Genomic DNA, 15,971 nt, shown 5'->3' with positions numbered 1-15,971 from the left:
AACTCACTTTGTCAATAAAGATTTACATACTGTATGTTAACTTGCTGTTGCTCCCAGAGTGCCTGTTATATTGTTCTATATATATATATATATATATATATATATATATATATATATATATATATACACATACACATCCCCCACTTTTCATCTCTTCTGTGAGCAAATATACAGCCAATTATTAGTGGCATTAGTGAGCCAAAGTGCAATACAAATACTTCATATTTAATAAATAAGAGACTAAATTTGGAACCTTCAGTAGGAATGAGTTTGATCTCTGCTTGAGGGAGGGCGTTGTGCCGAAGGCCAATCAGTGTATGAAATGAGTCGTCCGTGTTTATCTCTCTGCACCAAACGACGGCCATCCTCAGTACCACAAGAACACACGGCTCCGCTCTGACCTGTCAATCCAAACGGAGCCTCCGTCACACACAGGAACCTTATTAATAAGCACGCTGAACATCCGTCGGGCAAAACAAACCACAAAAGAGATGATTGAGCTGAGGAGGACACACGCGGTGTGTGGCGGGATTAAGCTGCAGACTCCTTAGCCGTGTGGGTTTGTGTGTCCAGAAGTTAAACTATAATTACGCTTGTGAAAACCAGTTGGAGACTCTCAGCATCGTGTGCATGTGTGTATTTTTAGATTCAGAACTCTGCATCTCAAGATTGGCTTTAGGTCGTCCCATGTCAACCTTTACTCCACAGCGTCCGTCCGGCTGTCACTCAAACCTCTAGAATAATAACGCAGCAGTAGTATATAGCCTCTACTTTTGCGCGTGCATGTGACCTTTGACCTCAGTCACATGCCAGAGGGCGTGCAAGAGGGAACTTTTGGGGGGTAGGAGGGGTGGGGGGGTGGGCATGTGACCGCCGCCATTTTGACCGGAAAAATGCGTCATTGAACTTTTGGGGGGTAGGAGGGGTGTGGGGTGGGCATGTGACCGCCGCCATTTTGACCGGAAAAATGCGTCATTGAACTTTTGGGGGGTAGGAGGGGTGTGGGGTGGGCATGTGACCGCCGCCATTTTGAAGTCATGCCCCGGAAATGCGTCATTTTACGAATGGATACGTAAACCATTTTTGACGATGATGTGCTTGGTTTTGATTGGAAATTTGCCATATCAGTGGGTGTTTTATGCGATGGGCGTTAGTTTTGACCGGAAACACGGGACTGTAGGAGGGGTTTCATCATATATATAGATGTGTTATTTGGCGCCTCGATCGAACTTTCCTTTTGGAATGGTTCACGCTCCAGGATTCTTAGTGAAACAGCAGAGGCCTATCCCAGTGTGGTCCCAGTGGCGTCTTCTTCTTCTTCTATTTAAAGGTATGAGAGGCCCCGCCACAAACCAGTGAGACATTGGTTCTTCTGTGCAGATTCACCAATATCAGCTTAATGCATGAACTAGGGGGCTATCTTCTTAGCCAATAGAACACAATTTGTAACCTAACAGAGGAAAGCCCTCAGCAAAACATACATCTTAAGGTTTAACGAGGAGCACATATGCCGACTTAGTGTAGCATTATGTGACACAGTACACAAGCCGGGGGCCAACCCCCAAACGTCTTCTTTTGCTTCTCTTCAATTGTATGAGAGGTCCCACCACAAACCAGTGAGACACTGGTGCTTCTGTTCAGATTCAAAAATAACAGCTTAATGCATGAACTAGGGGGCTATCTTCTTCTTAGCCAACAGGACACACATTGTAACCTAACAGAGGAAAAACCCCTCAGCAAAACATACAGTTTTAACGAGGAACAAGCGTGTCGACTTAGGGTCGCATAATGTACGCAGCACCCAAACGGTGCTAAACCCTAAATAGCTTGAGAGCCCCACAGGGATGGAGAAAAACAGAGTCCTTATGTGGTAAACAGTGAGCAGTTTGTTTAGTTTTAAGCAACATATGAACCCTCACCCCCACTGAGACCCTGGCGTGTGAAAAAACAGGGTCCTTAGTTGGTAATGATGTTGCATTCGGGGGGTATGGGTCTCCTATATAGATACAGCCACGGTTCCCTTCTTGACACCCTGGCAGACTGGTGCATCCTCACATTTAAGACATTTCCAGTGAGAGCCAGATGTACTACAAGGGGGGAGCAATGGACCAGATATGTGGTAAGTACTTATTTCATTGTCAAATATATATATATATATATATATATATATATATATATATATACACACACACACACACACACACACACACATACATTGGTATAAATTAAAAAAATTAAAAATAGAAAGCTTTAAAGATTGTACTATGTCGAGTGATTCATATTTGTTTTTATATATTTATATATATTTTTTTAATAGGTATTTATACCTTTTAGAAATAGATGACAGCGCGCATCCTATACATGGGAGTCTTGAAAAACTGGAAAAGGAGATTGCTGCACTCAGTTGTCTACCAACAACGACTACGTGCCCCAACCAGGGAGCTGGCACAGGTAGGGAAAATGACAGTATGATATAAGCTTTCTATATATTTATTATTTGACGAATCATTCAAATGATTTTATAATTCTATGCTCCCCCAGTGAAAAAAAAAAAAAGTACATACGGGTGTCCAGTCTGAGAGACCTTCTACAAGGTATGTGACATCATCCATATATATATATATATATATATATATATATATATATATATATATATATAGACATTTGTTTTATAACATGTTTTGACCATGTATGCTTGTATAGCAGGGTGCAGATTGACCGGTCTACACCAACAAAGGACACATGGTACTATCCAGAATGTTTGACTGACGAGGAAATGCTGCAGGCGGTCTGTGACTATGAAGAAGAGAGTACTACAATAGGAGCAACATCGGCAGAGTGTGTAGCCCCATTTCAACAAAACAGAGCAGGTATACCCACAGAACCCACGGTGGTGATTGTGCACCCGAGGGACACAGCTAACCCCTTATATGTAGAGTTGATAAATGAAATCAGTGAACTGCGGCGTTCCAACACCGCATTAAAAGAGATAGTAACCGATCTATGTAAGAAACAAGAGGAGGCTAGACAAACACAGGACGCCAACGGCTGTTCCATAAAACAATACCTGATAGCTCAGAATGCATCCAGTGAAGCTATCATAGCTCTACTTACAAATAAATTTTATCCAAGGTGATCTACTAGGCATGGTGTCTATAAGGGGTGGTGTCTAAATAAACAATACAGACGTGTAGTATGCCTCCCCCCAGAAAAGTTTTGAAGAGGGGCACGGGTGATATACATCGATCAGGGGATAACCATAATAATAATGATGATGGGTATAGGGTCCTGTTACAGAATACAGAGAAACAGCTTAAAAGCCTACGTGCACTGGTGGAGAGATCGCGCGTTGATGCTGCTGCTGCTGCTGCTGCTGCTGTTGCATACCCTGCCGAAGCTTTTCATGATGTTGACAGAATTCATTATACGGAACAACATTCATCGTATCTAGATAGCGGCTATGCAGACTTGGTCAGTGTCCTAGACCCAGGGTTTAATACCACAGGCGCAAATAGCCACGTGTTGGATCATGCAGACGGCCCACTTGTGTACACAGACAATGATGCAGGGGCTGGGGGGTGTGTGTTGGCAGAAATATGTGACGACCGGCTGAATCAGATGGGGGCAAATGGAGATGTGGAGCATGAACAGGGTGTTGGGGGGCCTGCTGAGGGTCATGAGGGAGGGTCATGGGAGCAGGCCCGAACAGAAGGGGGGCATGATGATACACTAACAGGAGGAGGGGAGATAATGAGGGGGGGTGAGACCTCCTCAGGCATAGAGGGAAGGACAGTCACCATGAGAGAGATGCCTTCATTCAATGCATTTGAGCTTAGACAAGGGGTTGATTTCAGAAACGTGGATCTTACTGACCTCGAGCAAATCCCCTACATGGTCAGAGAAATAGTGGCGGGTGTAATTGATAGAGCTGTAGAGGCCTCTCCGGCTGGTAGTGTGCTGAACGTTTTGTTACGGGGACCTTCATTGGCTAGTGACATACAAGCTGTTCTACGCGTAAACGAGTCGTACAACTCTGACTTGTTTATGGAGCAAATTGCACAAGTGATACAGAGCAATGATGAGACTATAACGGATGATGAATTGGAATTAGTGATCACCGTAGCTAAAAACAGAAACGGTGGGGGTTATCTAAAATTAGCAAATGTCCCATATGATGTGATATTATCAAAGAAGGGTCGGTTTCTGCACACCCCTGACAATACTGATAATAACCTGTGCTTTTCGCTCTGTTTAGCACATTTTAATCATCCAGACATGTCCCTGCAAGATAAAGTGAGATTTGCAACTCAACTACATAGATCGTTGGGTTTTGGACCAATGCACAAGGTCTCATTCTCCGATGTAGATGCTTTCGAAAGACATCTGGGTGTGAAAATCATAATCTTCCACCATGCAGCAGCAGGTCGTAAACGACTTCAGTGTTTCCAAACCCACGATGCGCCTCATCCCCGGACAGTCTGGTTATATCTACACAATGACCATTATCACCTGATTGAAAACCAGCAAGGCTTTTTTGGGGCAAAACAAGTATGTCAGTATTGCTACCAAGCCTATGAACATCGATTATACCACAGCTGTGAACAGCTGTGTAATGTGTGTTTTACATTAGAGTGTCGTACACAGCTGGGTAAAACACAGAAATGCGGTGATTGTAAACGCATATGTAAGTCGAAATATTGTTTTGATCAGCACAAGCGGCCAGAAAGCGTCCATGCCCTCATCCCCTGTGATGCTATGAAATACTGTGAGGCATGTGGAAAAACATACAAAGCAGGACAAAAAGCGCACAAATGCGCGCCAAAAGTCTGCGTCCACTGTGGTGAGCAACAGTTGGAGAGCAATGATAAACATGAGTGTTTTATTCAGCCTCTTGAAAAGAAAGAGCCGCAAACAACCTACATATTATTTGACTTTGAGACAAGGTTTCATAACGGAAAACACGAGGCAAATTATGTATGTGCTATGGATTTAGAGGGAAAAAAGTTTTGTTTCAGTACTTTGAATTGTGTGGACACCTTTGTGAAGTATTACAGAAGACCTAGATACAAAGGCTACACGTTTATCGCCCACAACGCATCCGGCTTTGACAACTATATTCTGTTGGAATATTTTGTCAAACAAAAGATCACTCCGCAAGTCACCATGAGAGGGAGTCGGGTGATACTGATGTATGACAGGTCATACCGGCAGAGATGGATTGACTCATTCAGTTTCCTTCCCATGCGATTGTCAAAAACCCCCGCTGCCCTAGGGTTCAGTGATGTCGAGAAAGGCTATTTTCCCCACAAGTTCAACACCCGGGAGCATGAGTATTATGTCGGTAAATATCCTGATCCGTCCTACTACGGCTTTGACGATATGAGTGATAGCGATAAAGCGAGATTCATGGAATGGTATAATACCGTTTCAGGAGGAACATTTGACTTCCAAAAAGAAATCGGACGCTACTGTGTTAACGATGTAGAAGTGTTGCGAAAAGCCTGCAGCATCTATCGTGAGACATTCATAGAGTGCACGGAACTTGACCCCTTCTCATTTACCACCCTAGCATCGAGCTGCATGGGGGTGTTCAAAACCCTGTTTCTCCCAAAGGACACAGTTGCTCTGACGTTTGAGGGGGCATACACTGCTCAGAATAAGACGTATTCTGATGTATCGATGCAATGGCTTGAATATGTGGCCCTCACAGAGAATATTGAGATTAAACATGCTCTCAATCACGGTGAACAGCTTTTTGAGCCGTTCTATGTGGATGGCTATAACTCTGTAACAAACACTTGCTATGAATTTGCGGGATGTTTTTTCCACGGATGTGTCAAATGCCACGTCCAGAGCGACATGAACCCTGTTACAAAAATCACCTACGGTAGGCAATACAGGGTGTTCATGGACAAAATATATTCTCTACAAAAACAACACGGGCTGCGAGTTGTAGTGATGTGGGAGTGTGAGTGGTCGTCGTTAAAACGGACGAGCGGGGCTGTACAGGCTTTTATGGTTACTTACAAAAAGCGTGAGCGTCTAGAGCCTAGAAAGGCCCTCTTTGGGGGACGTACAAACGCTATGAAGCTGTACCACAAGATCGGTGCTGATGAAAAAATCAGGTACTACGACTTCACCAGTCTTTATCCGACGGTTCAGGCTAAAAAGCAGTATCCAGTTGGACATCCTCAGGTTATCCTGAAGGATTTTGAGTCTATTGACAAGTATTTTGGACTCATAAAGTGCACAGTGCTACCGCCCAGAGGGCTGTTTCACCCGGTCCTACCATACAGATGTCATGACAAACTCATGTTCCCATTGTGTGGCAAATGTGCTGAGGATTTGAATCAGAGTGGCGAGTGCACTCACGGAGACAGAGACAGACTGCTGGCGGGGGTCTGGGTGTCAATTGAACTGCAGAAGGCTGTGGAAAAGGGATACAGGCTTGTGTCCATTGATGAAGTTTGGCATTTCCCCAACAAAACAGACACATTGTTCAGCGGGTATGTGAAGACATTCATGAAGCGTAAACAGGAAGCGTCAGGCTACCCTGGCCATGTTAAAACCCCCGACGACAAGGAGAAATATGTCAAAGACTATTTTGAAAAGGAAGGCATTCAATTAAACCCTGACAAAATCAGGGTCAACAAAGCCATGAGAAGCTGCAACAAACTCCTCCTAAACTCTTTGTGGGGCCGTTTTAGTATGCGCAATAATATGCCTGCATGCGAGCTGATCACAGATCCGGCTCGGTTCACACAATTGATGTTTAGTGACCACTTTGATGTGCGACAATTCTGTTTTATCTCAGATGACGTGGCTTTGGTACAGTGGCGACATGCAGACGCCCGCGGTTCCCGTATAAAAGACGTAAACGTCTTTATAGGAGCCCTGACAACTGCCCATGCCAGATTGATGCTCTACGACTTGTTAGACAAACTGCAGGAGAGGGTCTTGTACTGTGACACAGACAGCATTGTCTTTACATCGAGAGGGAGCGACTGGGTGCCGCCCCTGGGGGCATATCTTGGTGACCTGACTGATGAGTTAAACAGCGGAGACATATGCGGGATGCCTAGTGAAGACTACATCACAGAGTTTGTATCAGGAGGACCCAAATGCTATGCCTATAACACGGTACAGGGTAAAACAGCTGTCAAATGTAAAGGCGTCACATTAAACGCTAGAAACGCCTCCGTCGTCACCCCCCAGTCACTGATTGGCCTCGTACAGGCTTATGTAACCAATCACAACACACACACTTTGACCACAGTGTCTGAAACTATCAGGCGTGATAAAAAGAAGTTCCATCTTAAAAACGAGACAGTTTTTAAGCAAGTCAGAGTGGTGTACAATAAGCGGAGGGTGTTGTCTGACTATACGACCCTTCCTTATGGATACTAACAGCGATCAGGGATTTGATGCACGACTACAACACCCCTTTAGTTTGGTAGTGAGTGGGCCTTCAAACTGTGGAAAGACTTTTTTTGTCAAGGATATTATTGCAAATGCTGAGAGGGTTATTTCACATCGTATTGACAATGTCGTCTACATTTATTCATGCTGGCAGCCTTTATATGATCAACTGCTTAAAACCAGAGACATTAACTTTGTAGAGGGCTTACCAGAGTCTCTGTGCGATGATGTTTTACTACCTCCTGCCAAAAACAATCTACTCATTATAGACGATTTAATGAATGATGCCGGGAATAATATAGAAGTTCAAAATGTTTTTACCAAATATGTACATCATAGAAATCTCAGCTGTATATATTTAGTACAAAATTTATTTATTCAGGGTAAATCTAGTCGCACTATTAGTTTAAACACCAACTATCTCATTCTGTTTAAAAACCCTAGGGATAAATATCAAATCACACTACTGGCCAGACAGATGTTTCCGGGTAATACTAAATATTTTTTAGAGGCCTTTAACGATGCGACCCAACAATCATATGGCTATCTTCTCATAGATTATAAAGCGTTGACCCCCGAACATTTAAGACTCAGAACGGCTTTGCTATCGGACCAACAGGTTGTGTATATCCCCAAAAAAACAAACAGGCGTTAATAACGCTAAAATGTCATCACGCATGCAGAGGAATTTGTCATTGTTGGAGTTGATATATAAATCTACGCCTCGTGTGCGACGTGTCATTGTTAATAACGCCAGCACGGATTTTATCGACTCTCTGTGTGAGATCGCACTCAATGTATTGAGAGGTAACATTCCTTTGACCGACAAACAATTCGCCCTCTTAAAGAAGAAGAAGAAGATTATCCGGCTGGTGGCGGATAAAAAAGTTAAACGGACCAAGAAGAAAAAGACCCTCAACCAGTCGGGGGGCTTTTTATTACCGTTATTAGGGGCTGCTATTCCGTTTATAATTAGTCTTGTCAATAGGAGGGGCTAAAAATGGAGCACACCCAAAAAATGTTTCTGGTCCCCCAGCATCAGCTTGGCCTGGTAAAGCAGCAGCCTCATTATAAGCAGCAGGATCAACGAGAGTCTATAAGACAGGCGGTGCAAAATGAGCTTGATAGAGCTATGATTGACGTGTTGAATCAACCTGATACAGACATGTACGAAAAAGCCAAAAAATATTCCGTTATTTTACAAAGATACTTGGCTGTGGTGAGACAGGGAGAGCGTGAGAAGGGGGCGTTGCCTTTACCACTACCCTCCGGTGAAAGTGACACGGGCTGAAATCCTGTCGTTTCAGCAGATGACGTACCAGGAAAAGATGTGATTTTAGGCAATGTGATCAGGCACATACCTAAAAAAAGTAAAAAACATGCCGAATATATTTTGGATGCTTTGAACCACGCAAAAAACGACATATCCTGGACAGACCGAGGGGAGATTGTTGTCAACAATCAAACGATCAAAGGCACCCATCTGTATGATCTGGTGAAAAGTGTCACGTCCTCGTATAATGTTTTAGACGAATCTAGACCTATCGGTTGGAAGATATTTTTAAAAACGCTAGCTGATTTAAATATCCCCCTATCCGCTATCCCCAACACGCAGGTTAGGAGGTCTATTGCTGAATATAAGGGTGGTGATGCAGTTTATGACGGGGGTTTTAATGTTTCGGGGTCATTCAAAACCAAAACTAGGACCAGCCGATCTATAGACAGCACCCCCTTTAAGACACCTAAATCCCTAAAGACCAAATTTTTTAGGAGTGATGATTCGTGGGAAGATTTTTAAGATTTGTTTGGCTATTACTGTGTGACACATGTCTTTTTTATTTTTAAGCTTGTACTGGATGCATATTATTTTTATTTTATTTTGTATTATTATTATTTTGTTTTTAACTTTACACAAGTGTTTGTAATGCTTTTGTATTATCTGTTAGTCTGTTCTTTGTGGATGGAAAATAAAATTGGTGTTCACTGCTGAAAGTTGTCTTTATATATTTTATTCATAAAACGTCACAGGATAGTTTATCATTAGATCACACATTGTACACACGTAAAAGCATCCTCACAACACCCTGAGGGTTGGATTTTGTTAACAAAACGACAGACCATCGCATCATTATTGACTAGATTAGGTCCGTACAAAGTTAAAACTCGTGAATAAGACCAGCCTTTTTGTATATAACATAGAAAAAACACACAATGTTGGCCACAGGTTGTAGTAAAATTATTTTGAACCTGTTTCCTAGAATAAGACATAGTCGTACAGTTATAATTGAGAAAATTAACTATTTCTTTTGGAAACTGTTCATAATCAGGAGGGTTTCCAAAACTGTCAAAGAAAAAGCCATGCTTGTATTTTGTGATATAAATCGCCAACCAATGCTCTCCGGGGCTGCTGGACGGGTGCGTATTTACAATAGTCATCACCGGATACTTGCGCAAAGCCTTCATAGGCAGCTGGTCACACGCTAACACGCCCATAAAATCGACCCCCCTAACAACCCGTTTTCGAACAATACTCGTCAACTCTATGGTGTTCATGGTGTTTAAAAGTTATCCACCAAGACTTGTCGTTGGTTTGATATCTCGATAACGGAGTCAAAAACAGAATAACATATGATATTTATGGTACGAGGAAGGGCCGTTCTGAAGCGGACCTCCAGGCGCACATTCCCCGTCTTGATTAGTGACACGTTCCCCGACTGCCCGTCGTCAGGCTCCAGATTAAAACAGAACAGCGAGTAACCGTGACCAAAGTCACTCCGTGTTACAGCCAGCGATCTGTCTTTTAAATGTCGACCTGTTGTTTGAATCAGGTGGTAATATTCTCTCACGTACTGGCCGCTCTGGAAGAGTGGCTGTAGCGGTCTCGCTGGATATGCGTGGCCATCAGCGTAAATGCTTAAAAACTCGGTGTCATAGTGTTGGAAATTAAAGGGATTCCGTGTATAACTACCCGTGTATCCTTCGTTGTCAACAAACCCTAAAACAATAAACTTAGGGATCTGGCCCATGAATAGATTCTCCTGGTTGCAGACTCGGGTCCCCGCCGGAATGGAGAATGTTTTCAGCGCTACTCTGTCGATGGCGTACTTGGCGTTTGTGTGTTGAAGAGCCCTGCTGTGCGCCAGTCGGACCGTCGGAGCTACGGAGACCTTTTTTACAAATACACTAGCGGCGACTATCTTGACCTTGTATTGAGCCGCTGCAGCCGTCATCAGAGAGAATTCGTCTTTTGACCGTATAAATTTCAAGGAAATATCAACGCCGTTAAGCAACAGCTTCTCTTGAAAAAACAAATCGGCATGTATTGGTACAATTAACTCCACTATACGGCTTTCAACGGTGTGTCCTCCTCGCGCGGCCAGCCCCTCGTTGTCCCCTTTAATAGACGTCTCGTCCATATGCTGCGCGGTGTCTTTACTAAACAGAGCTGTACTAAACTGCGTCTCCAGGGTGTCTTTCCCGTAATTAAGCAAACATTCGATTATGCCTCGGTATGGGTAGGTGTTTGAAGATTGTGAAATGAGCCTGTCCCCTAGCATGATATCAACCTGGGAGAATAAGGTACATCCAGGGTAATTTATGAAGCCGACATCAGCATCGGCTGCTAAATTGGACCCATCCGCATTAGTTATCTTTACACGCATATACAGAAAGGTATCGTTCAGATCCAGGTAATCTTCACCGCTGGCCGAAATATGAAACTCCAAAGGGCCTCTGTCTGTAATGGATGAGACTGGCGGGATCTCGATGAAGGAATATTTCTCTATGGACGTTTGTGTATAAGGAACAGTAAAGAGATCCAGTTCAGACTTGACACACTCCGCCGACTGATTATGGATGAGCGCCATAGTTTCTACCTCTAAAATATGTCTTTAGCCAAAATCCGGGCGCGTTTTATCTGAGAACCTCTTCGGGCTGTGCCAGATTTCTTTTTGACTCCCGCCTTGTTCCTACCATCCCTTTTACATTTTTTGGTCCCTGGCCCCGCACCGCCCCTGCCTGTGGGGGGTCTTTTCAAAGCCCTGCGGGTGTGTATTAGCATGCCGTGACCCTGCTGCTGCTCTGGTTGTTGTTGAGCCCCAGAGAACGGTCCTTTGGCTATATTTGATACAACGTCTCCGATGATGTTAGTAGCGGCTGTTTTCAAATGTGGTTTAGCCAGGCTGAACCCCCGTTTTAAAAGAGGAAGGGCCATCCTGAGCAGCCCCCGAAATATACCCCCCAAACCATTGCCATATTGTGTCTGAGATCCTATAAATCCCGGTAGTTCTCCGCCGGCTTGGTTCATATAATATGCCATATATCGGCCGTCGTCGTGTGTGTAGTGGCTATTCCTCATCTTCCACTTGTTTTCTTCTTTTCAGAAACGCTGTTTTATAGGTCTGAAATGTAGCTTCGCTATGACCTTTCCGTATAAAAAGGGTATGTATCCGTTCTGATCGTTTTTTATGGATATCTCAATATCATCAATAACGTTTTTGGAGAGAGATGTGTATTGCGGCCTGTCGTAAGTCAGAGTGGGTATGCGTCGTTGTTCGGCAGCCACATTTATACATCTTAGAAGAGGTACATGGCTGTCCCCCACTAATTGATAGTCGACAATATCGCTATATATGTAAAATGTGTAACAACCTGCATGTATATCGGCGGGATAGGGGGTGATGTGGGATCTGTCAGTAGTCGGTAGGGGAAAAGCCTCCCCATCTTTAAACCCCAATATTGTCGCGAGCCGTCCTACAAAGGTTATAGTTGAATCCTCTGTTGACCCCAGAAAGTATACGCGGTTTTTAACACTACTATAATGCATAGATACCCCCTCCAGCTGCGTGTTAGTGCTGATTCGAGCATTAAACGCTTTAACAATAGCCTGTATAGACTCATAAACCCCAATGTCCATAGTAAAGGCCGATTTAACCCTATTTTTACCATTGTACACTTTTACAACCGCATCTGTTTTCGGAAAACTGTACCACACTCTCGGATACTGGAATTCTACCAACCCCACCTCATGTGGTTCGCTCAGAACAATGGCCTTGGCTAATTTTGTCCTGTAGTTCCATATCTGATTTTTAGGATAAACCTGAGCAGACGCGTTACTAGGTAGTGTAACATAAAAACCATTCTGGGTCATCGTGCCGTGTCCTATGGTGGCCGGTTTAAGAGTGAACTCTCAAGATGCATGCATGTGTCTTTTATCAAGCATCCGTTATGTCTTTTTCTGAGACCCAGGAGTTAAACTTCTCGGGCCATCCCAACCATTTCACAAAGACCTGCTTCTTGCCTCTGGAGATTTTTCTATCCATAATTTTTTCTATTTTAAACATCTTGTTTTTACCTATAATTACTTTTTGTAACTCCGGTTCGTAAAACGTACCTTTCAACAATTCCCCTGCACAATCAGTTAGTTTATAAACCGGAGGATCTCGGGCTATACACCTTGATATTGTAAAATGCTCATCGGTGAATGTTTGTTTATAACCCTTCCTAAATCCCCCGCGGAGTTTTGATATTCTCACGGTGTCGCCCTTGTTAAATTTAAAGCATACTGGCTTCTGAGGGTACAACTTGTACAGTTGGATGAAGACCGTCTTCTCATTGTCTTTATTGACTGCTGATGGCTGCATCTTTATGGACCTGTGGTGTGAGTTATTATAGGCCTCGACAAGCTCCTGTACTACATCCACATATCTTCGTGAATTAACGGATGTTAAATATCTCCACATGCGGGTTTTAAAAGTCCTGTTAAAGCGCTCCACCACGCTGGCCTTGGTCTCGTTCGATGTTGAAAAATGCGTAATTTTATACTGTGACATTAACCGCTGAAAGTGTTTGTTATAAAACTCTGTACCTTCATCTGTTTGAAGTTTCACAGGTATGCGTCCGTCACTCAGAATGTCTTTAAAGGCTTTTGTGACTGTGAGGCCCGATTTGTTAGAAAGACATCTAACCCACGCATATTTGGAAAATACATCGATACACGTCAGTAAATACCGCACAGTATCATTTTCCTCAGCATATTCACCCATATCAACTAGATCAGCCTGAAACTGTTTGTCAATGCCGCTGACCAAAACCCTATTCCTCGGGAAATGTACGGCTGCCTTGGCGTGTAATGTGTACACGTCTTGCGCTAGTAGGTATTCGTTAACACTAGATAGTGACGGCGTCACCCCGGTACATTCTCCAACCGCATTGCGAAGTTTAGACACACTGCCTAACCCTCCCGGATGGGCTGGGTCTAGATAAATCTTCTGTAGAGTCCCTTCCATGATAATACCAAAGTATAAATGCCCGACAGTTCATTCGTTACAACATATTTTATTTCTCTTGTACAACATGTGACAAGCAGATTGATAGTATAGTAGTATTTCGCCCCACTGCAAAAGCAAAAATACATTTTCAGTTATAAAAACACTCAAGAACTTCATTCATTTTCGATTTCATTTTGTTTTTGTTTTTAGCATGTTAGATTGTTTTTACGCATCAATGTCTGTCGCATCATCATCATCATCATCATCATCATCATCGGGTACCTCCCATGCTTCATACGGGTTTGATACTTCTCCCCACAACCTGCCAAGCTTTTTCAGTTGGTTCATTTTGAGTTCATCTTCCCCGATCAGTGTATCATACATTTTCTGGATACTTTCAGCCGCATTGCCTCCAGATTTCAGATCGTCAAGAAGTACTTCCGCACCCCCCTGGATGCGGTCTGCATCGACCTGAAGGTCATTCATATCCATAAACAGGAGGATGGCGGATATGAAGTTGTCATTCCAGAGCCTTTTCATCAGCGGATCAAAGTGTAGTTCGTAGAACCAGTCACATGGATATAAACACGGATGGTTTTTCTGACTGGGATTATTTGTTTGACAGCCGTAGCAGATCTCTATATTATATTTAACCCAGACCTTGTTCAACAGATGTAGCACCCCGATTCTAAGGTATTCTAGGAACCGTGCAGTATCCTTAAACACCTCGTGAGGTTCACAGAGCTTCTTTTCTTCTTCTTTTTCTTGTGTGGCCGTCGGTCCGGGAGGCGGAGTCTGAGGCGGGGTGTGAACCATCAGAGCTGGAGGTGAAGGAGAAGTGGGCGGGGTCCATCCCCCCTGGGTCCCTGAGATTTCAGAGACTAAACAAAAAATGTTTTTCTTTTTTTATGATTCTGCATGAATTAACATCAGTGACAGAAATATATATATACATATATATATATATATACACACAACATTATCATAACCCACCTGTCATTCTTTTAGATGATTGAGGGGTGAATTATTTTCGGTCTACACATGGTAGTAGATATACCAGGTTGCACACCGCTCGGTGTATTGTCGTAAACAAGACGTTTTCTAACAGCCCCGTAAGCCTTACTGACGCTGTCTCTCTGGATAGATTTGTCAATCTGACTAAACACTTTTTGCAGAGCGGGCCAGTCACACCACTGAACAAAGAACACGAGGGGGAACCATATATTAAACTCTTCAATGGTAAGAGGGTACGGATGCTCTCTCCATCCTCGGCGGCCTCTTTGAGCTACCACATACTCTCTGTCTTCACAAACGTTTAAAAAAATGAAATCGTCAGGGCGTCTGTTGTACCGATCTGCCATGAGATGGTGTATTTTAGGCCCTGTTGTACTATACCACTGAACAGAGTATAGAGATTCTAGAAAACCTGATTGTTCAAGATCTATGCAGACAATTGATCGAAACTGCTGCCAATCTTTTACAGACATACACCCATGTCGACCCCCCACAGCAGCCTCATCATCAACTGTTTCACCAACACCCCCTCCTAGCTTGTCTTGGGCCTTGATTCTAGAAATCATAGTGACCGTGCCATCATAGTATTTAACATTATACACGTACCCATAAACACCCTCCAGCTCTAGCTCTACAGCCGGCTCTCTAGAAAGACATCCCTCACGCTTTTTCCGGCTCTGGGAAGCATCTACATCTGTATAGCATGGGCTATTTTCTGTAGACATACCTATGTCAGTCTCTGCGGCCTGCTCCATGCAATATGCAGCCTGCATTTTGCAAAGAATCCGTGTGCACAGCAATAGTAGCGGAACCAGCAACAGCAGCAACAGCAGCAGCAACAGCGGATGAGGCCAAAATGAGTGCGTTGGTGGTGGAGGTGAATAACACATCTATATATATATGATGAAACCCCTCCTACAGTCCCGTGTTTCCGGTCAAAACTAACGCCCATCGCATAAAACACCCACTGATATGGCAAATTTCCAATCAAAACCAAGCACATCATCGTCAAAAATGGTTTACGTATCCATTCGTAAAATGACACATTTCCGGGGCATGACTTCAAAATGGCGGCGGTCACATGCCCACCCCACACCCCTCCTACCCCCCAAAAGTTCAATGACGCATTTTTCCGGTCAAAATGGCGGCGGTCACATGCCCACCCCCCCACCCCTCCTACCCCCCAAAAGTTCCCTCTTGCACGCCCTCTGGCATGTGACTGAGGTCAAAGGTCACATGCACGCGCAAAAGTAGAGGCTATATACTACT

The 15,971-nt window shown here is 43.7% G+C and overlaps 2 long non-coding RNA genes across 3 annotated transcripts; one reads left to right on the top strand and one right to left on the bottom strand.

Moving 5' to 3' along the window:
- The first annotated feature begins 951 nt into the window (after positions 1 to 951).
- LOC120812489 (uncharacterized) lies at positions 952 to 9,411 on the top strand. 2 transcript variants are annotated; one of them, XR_013453536.1, is made up of 4 exons: positions 952 to 2,119; positions 2,335 to 2,451; positions 2,542 to 2,594; positions 2,704 to 9,411. It is a non-coding gene; the product is annotated as an uncharacterized LOC120812489 (long non-coding RNA). The 2 variants fall into 2 exon arrangements; XR_013453537.1 differs by having other exon boundaries at positions 2,318 to 2,451.
- Positions 9,412 to 13,739: 4,328 nt separating this feature from the next.
- LOC144389456 (uncharacterized) lies at positions 13,740 to 15,739 on the bottom strand. The gene is made up of 2 exons (XR_013453535.1): positions 14,682 to 15,739; positions 13,740 to 14,569 (listed from the first exon to the last, which is right to left on the bottom strand). It is a non-coding gene; the product is annotated as an uncharacterized LOC144389456 (long non-coding RNA).
- Positions 15,740 to 15,971: the final 232 nt, after the last annotated feature.

The sequence above is a fragment of the Gasterosteus aculeatus genome, chromosome 20, assembly GCF_964276395.1.
Source record: "Gasterosteus aculeatus chromosome 20, fGasAcu3.hap1.1, whole genome shotgun sequence".
In the NCBI taxonomy this organism is placed as follows: Eukaryota; Metazoa; Chordata; class Actinopteri; order Perciformes; family Gasterosteidae; genus Gasterosteus; species Gasterosteus aculeatus.
Note: the sequence above shows the minus strand (reverse complement) of the source record. Positions and strands in the feature narration are given on the sequence as shown.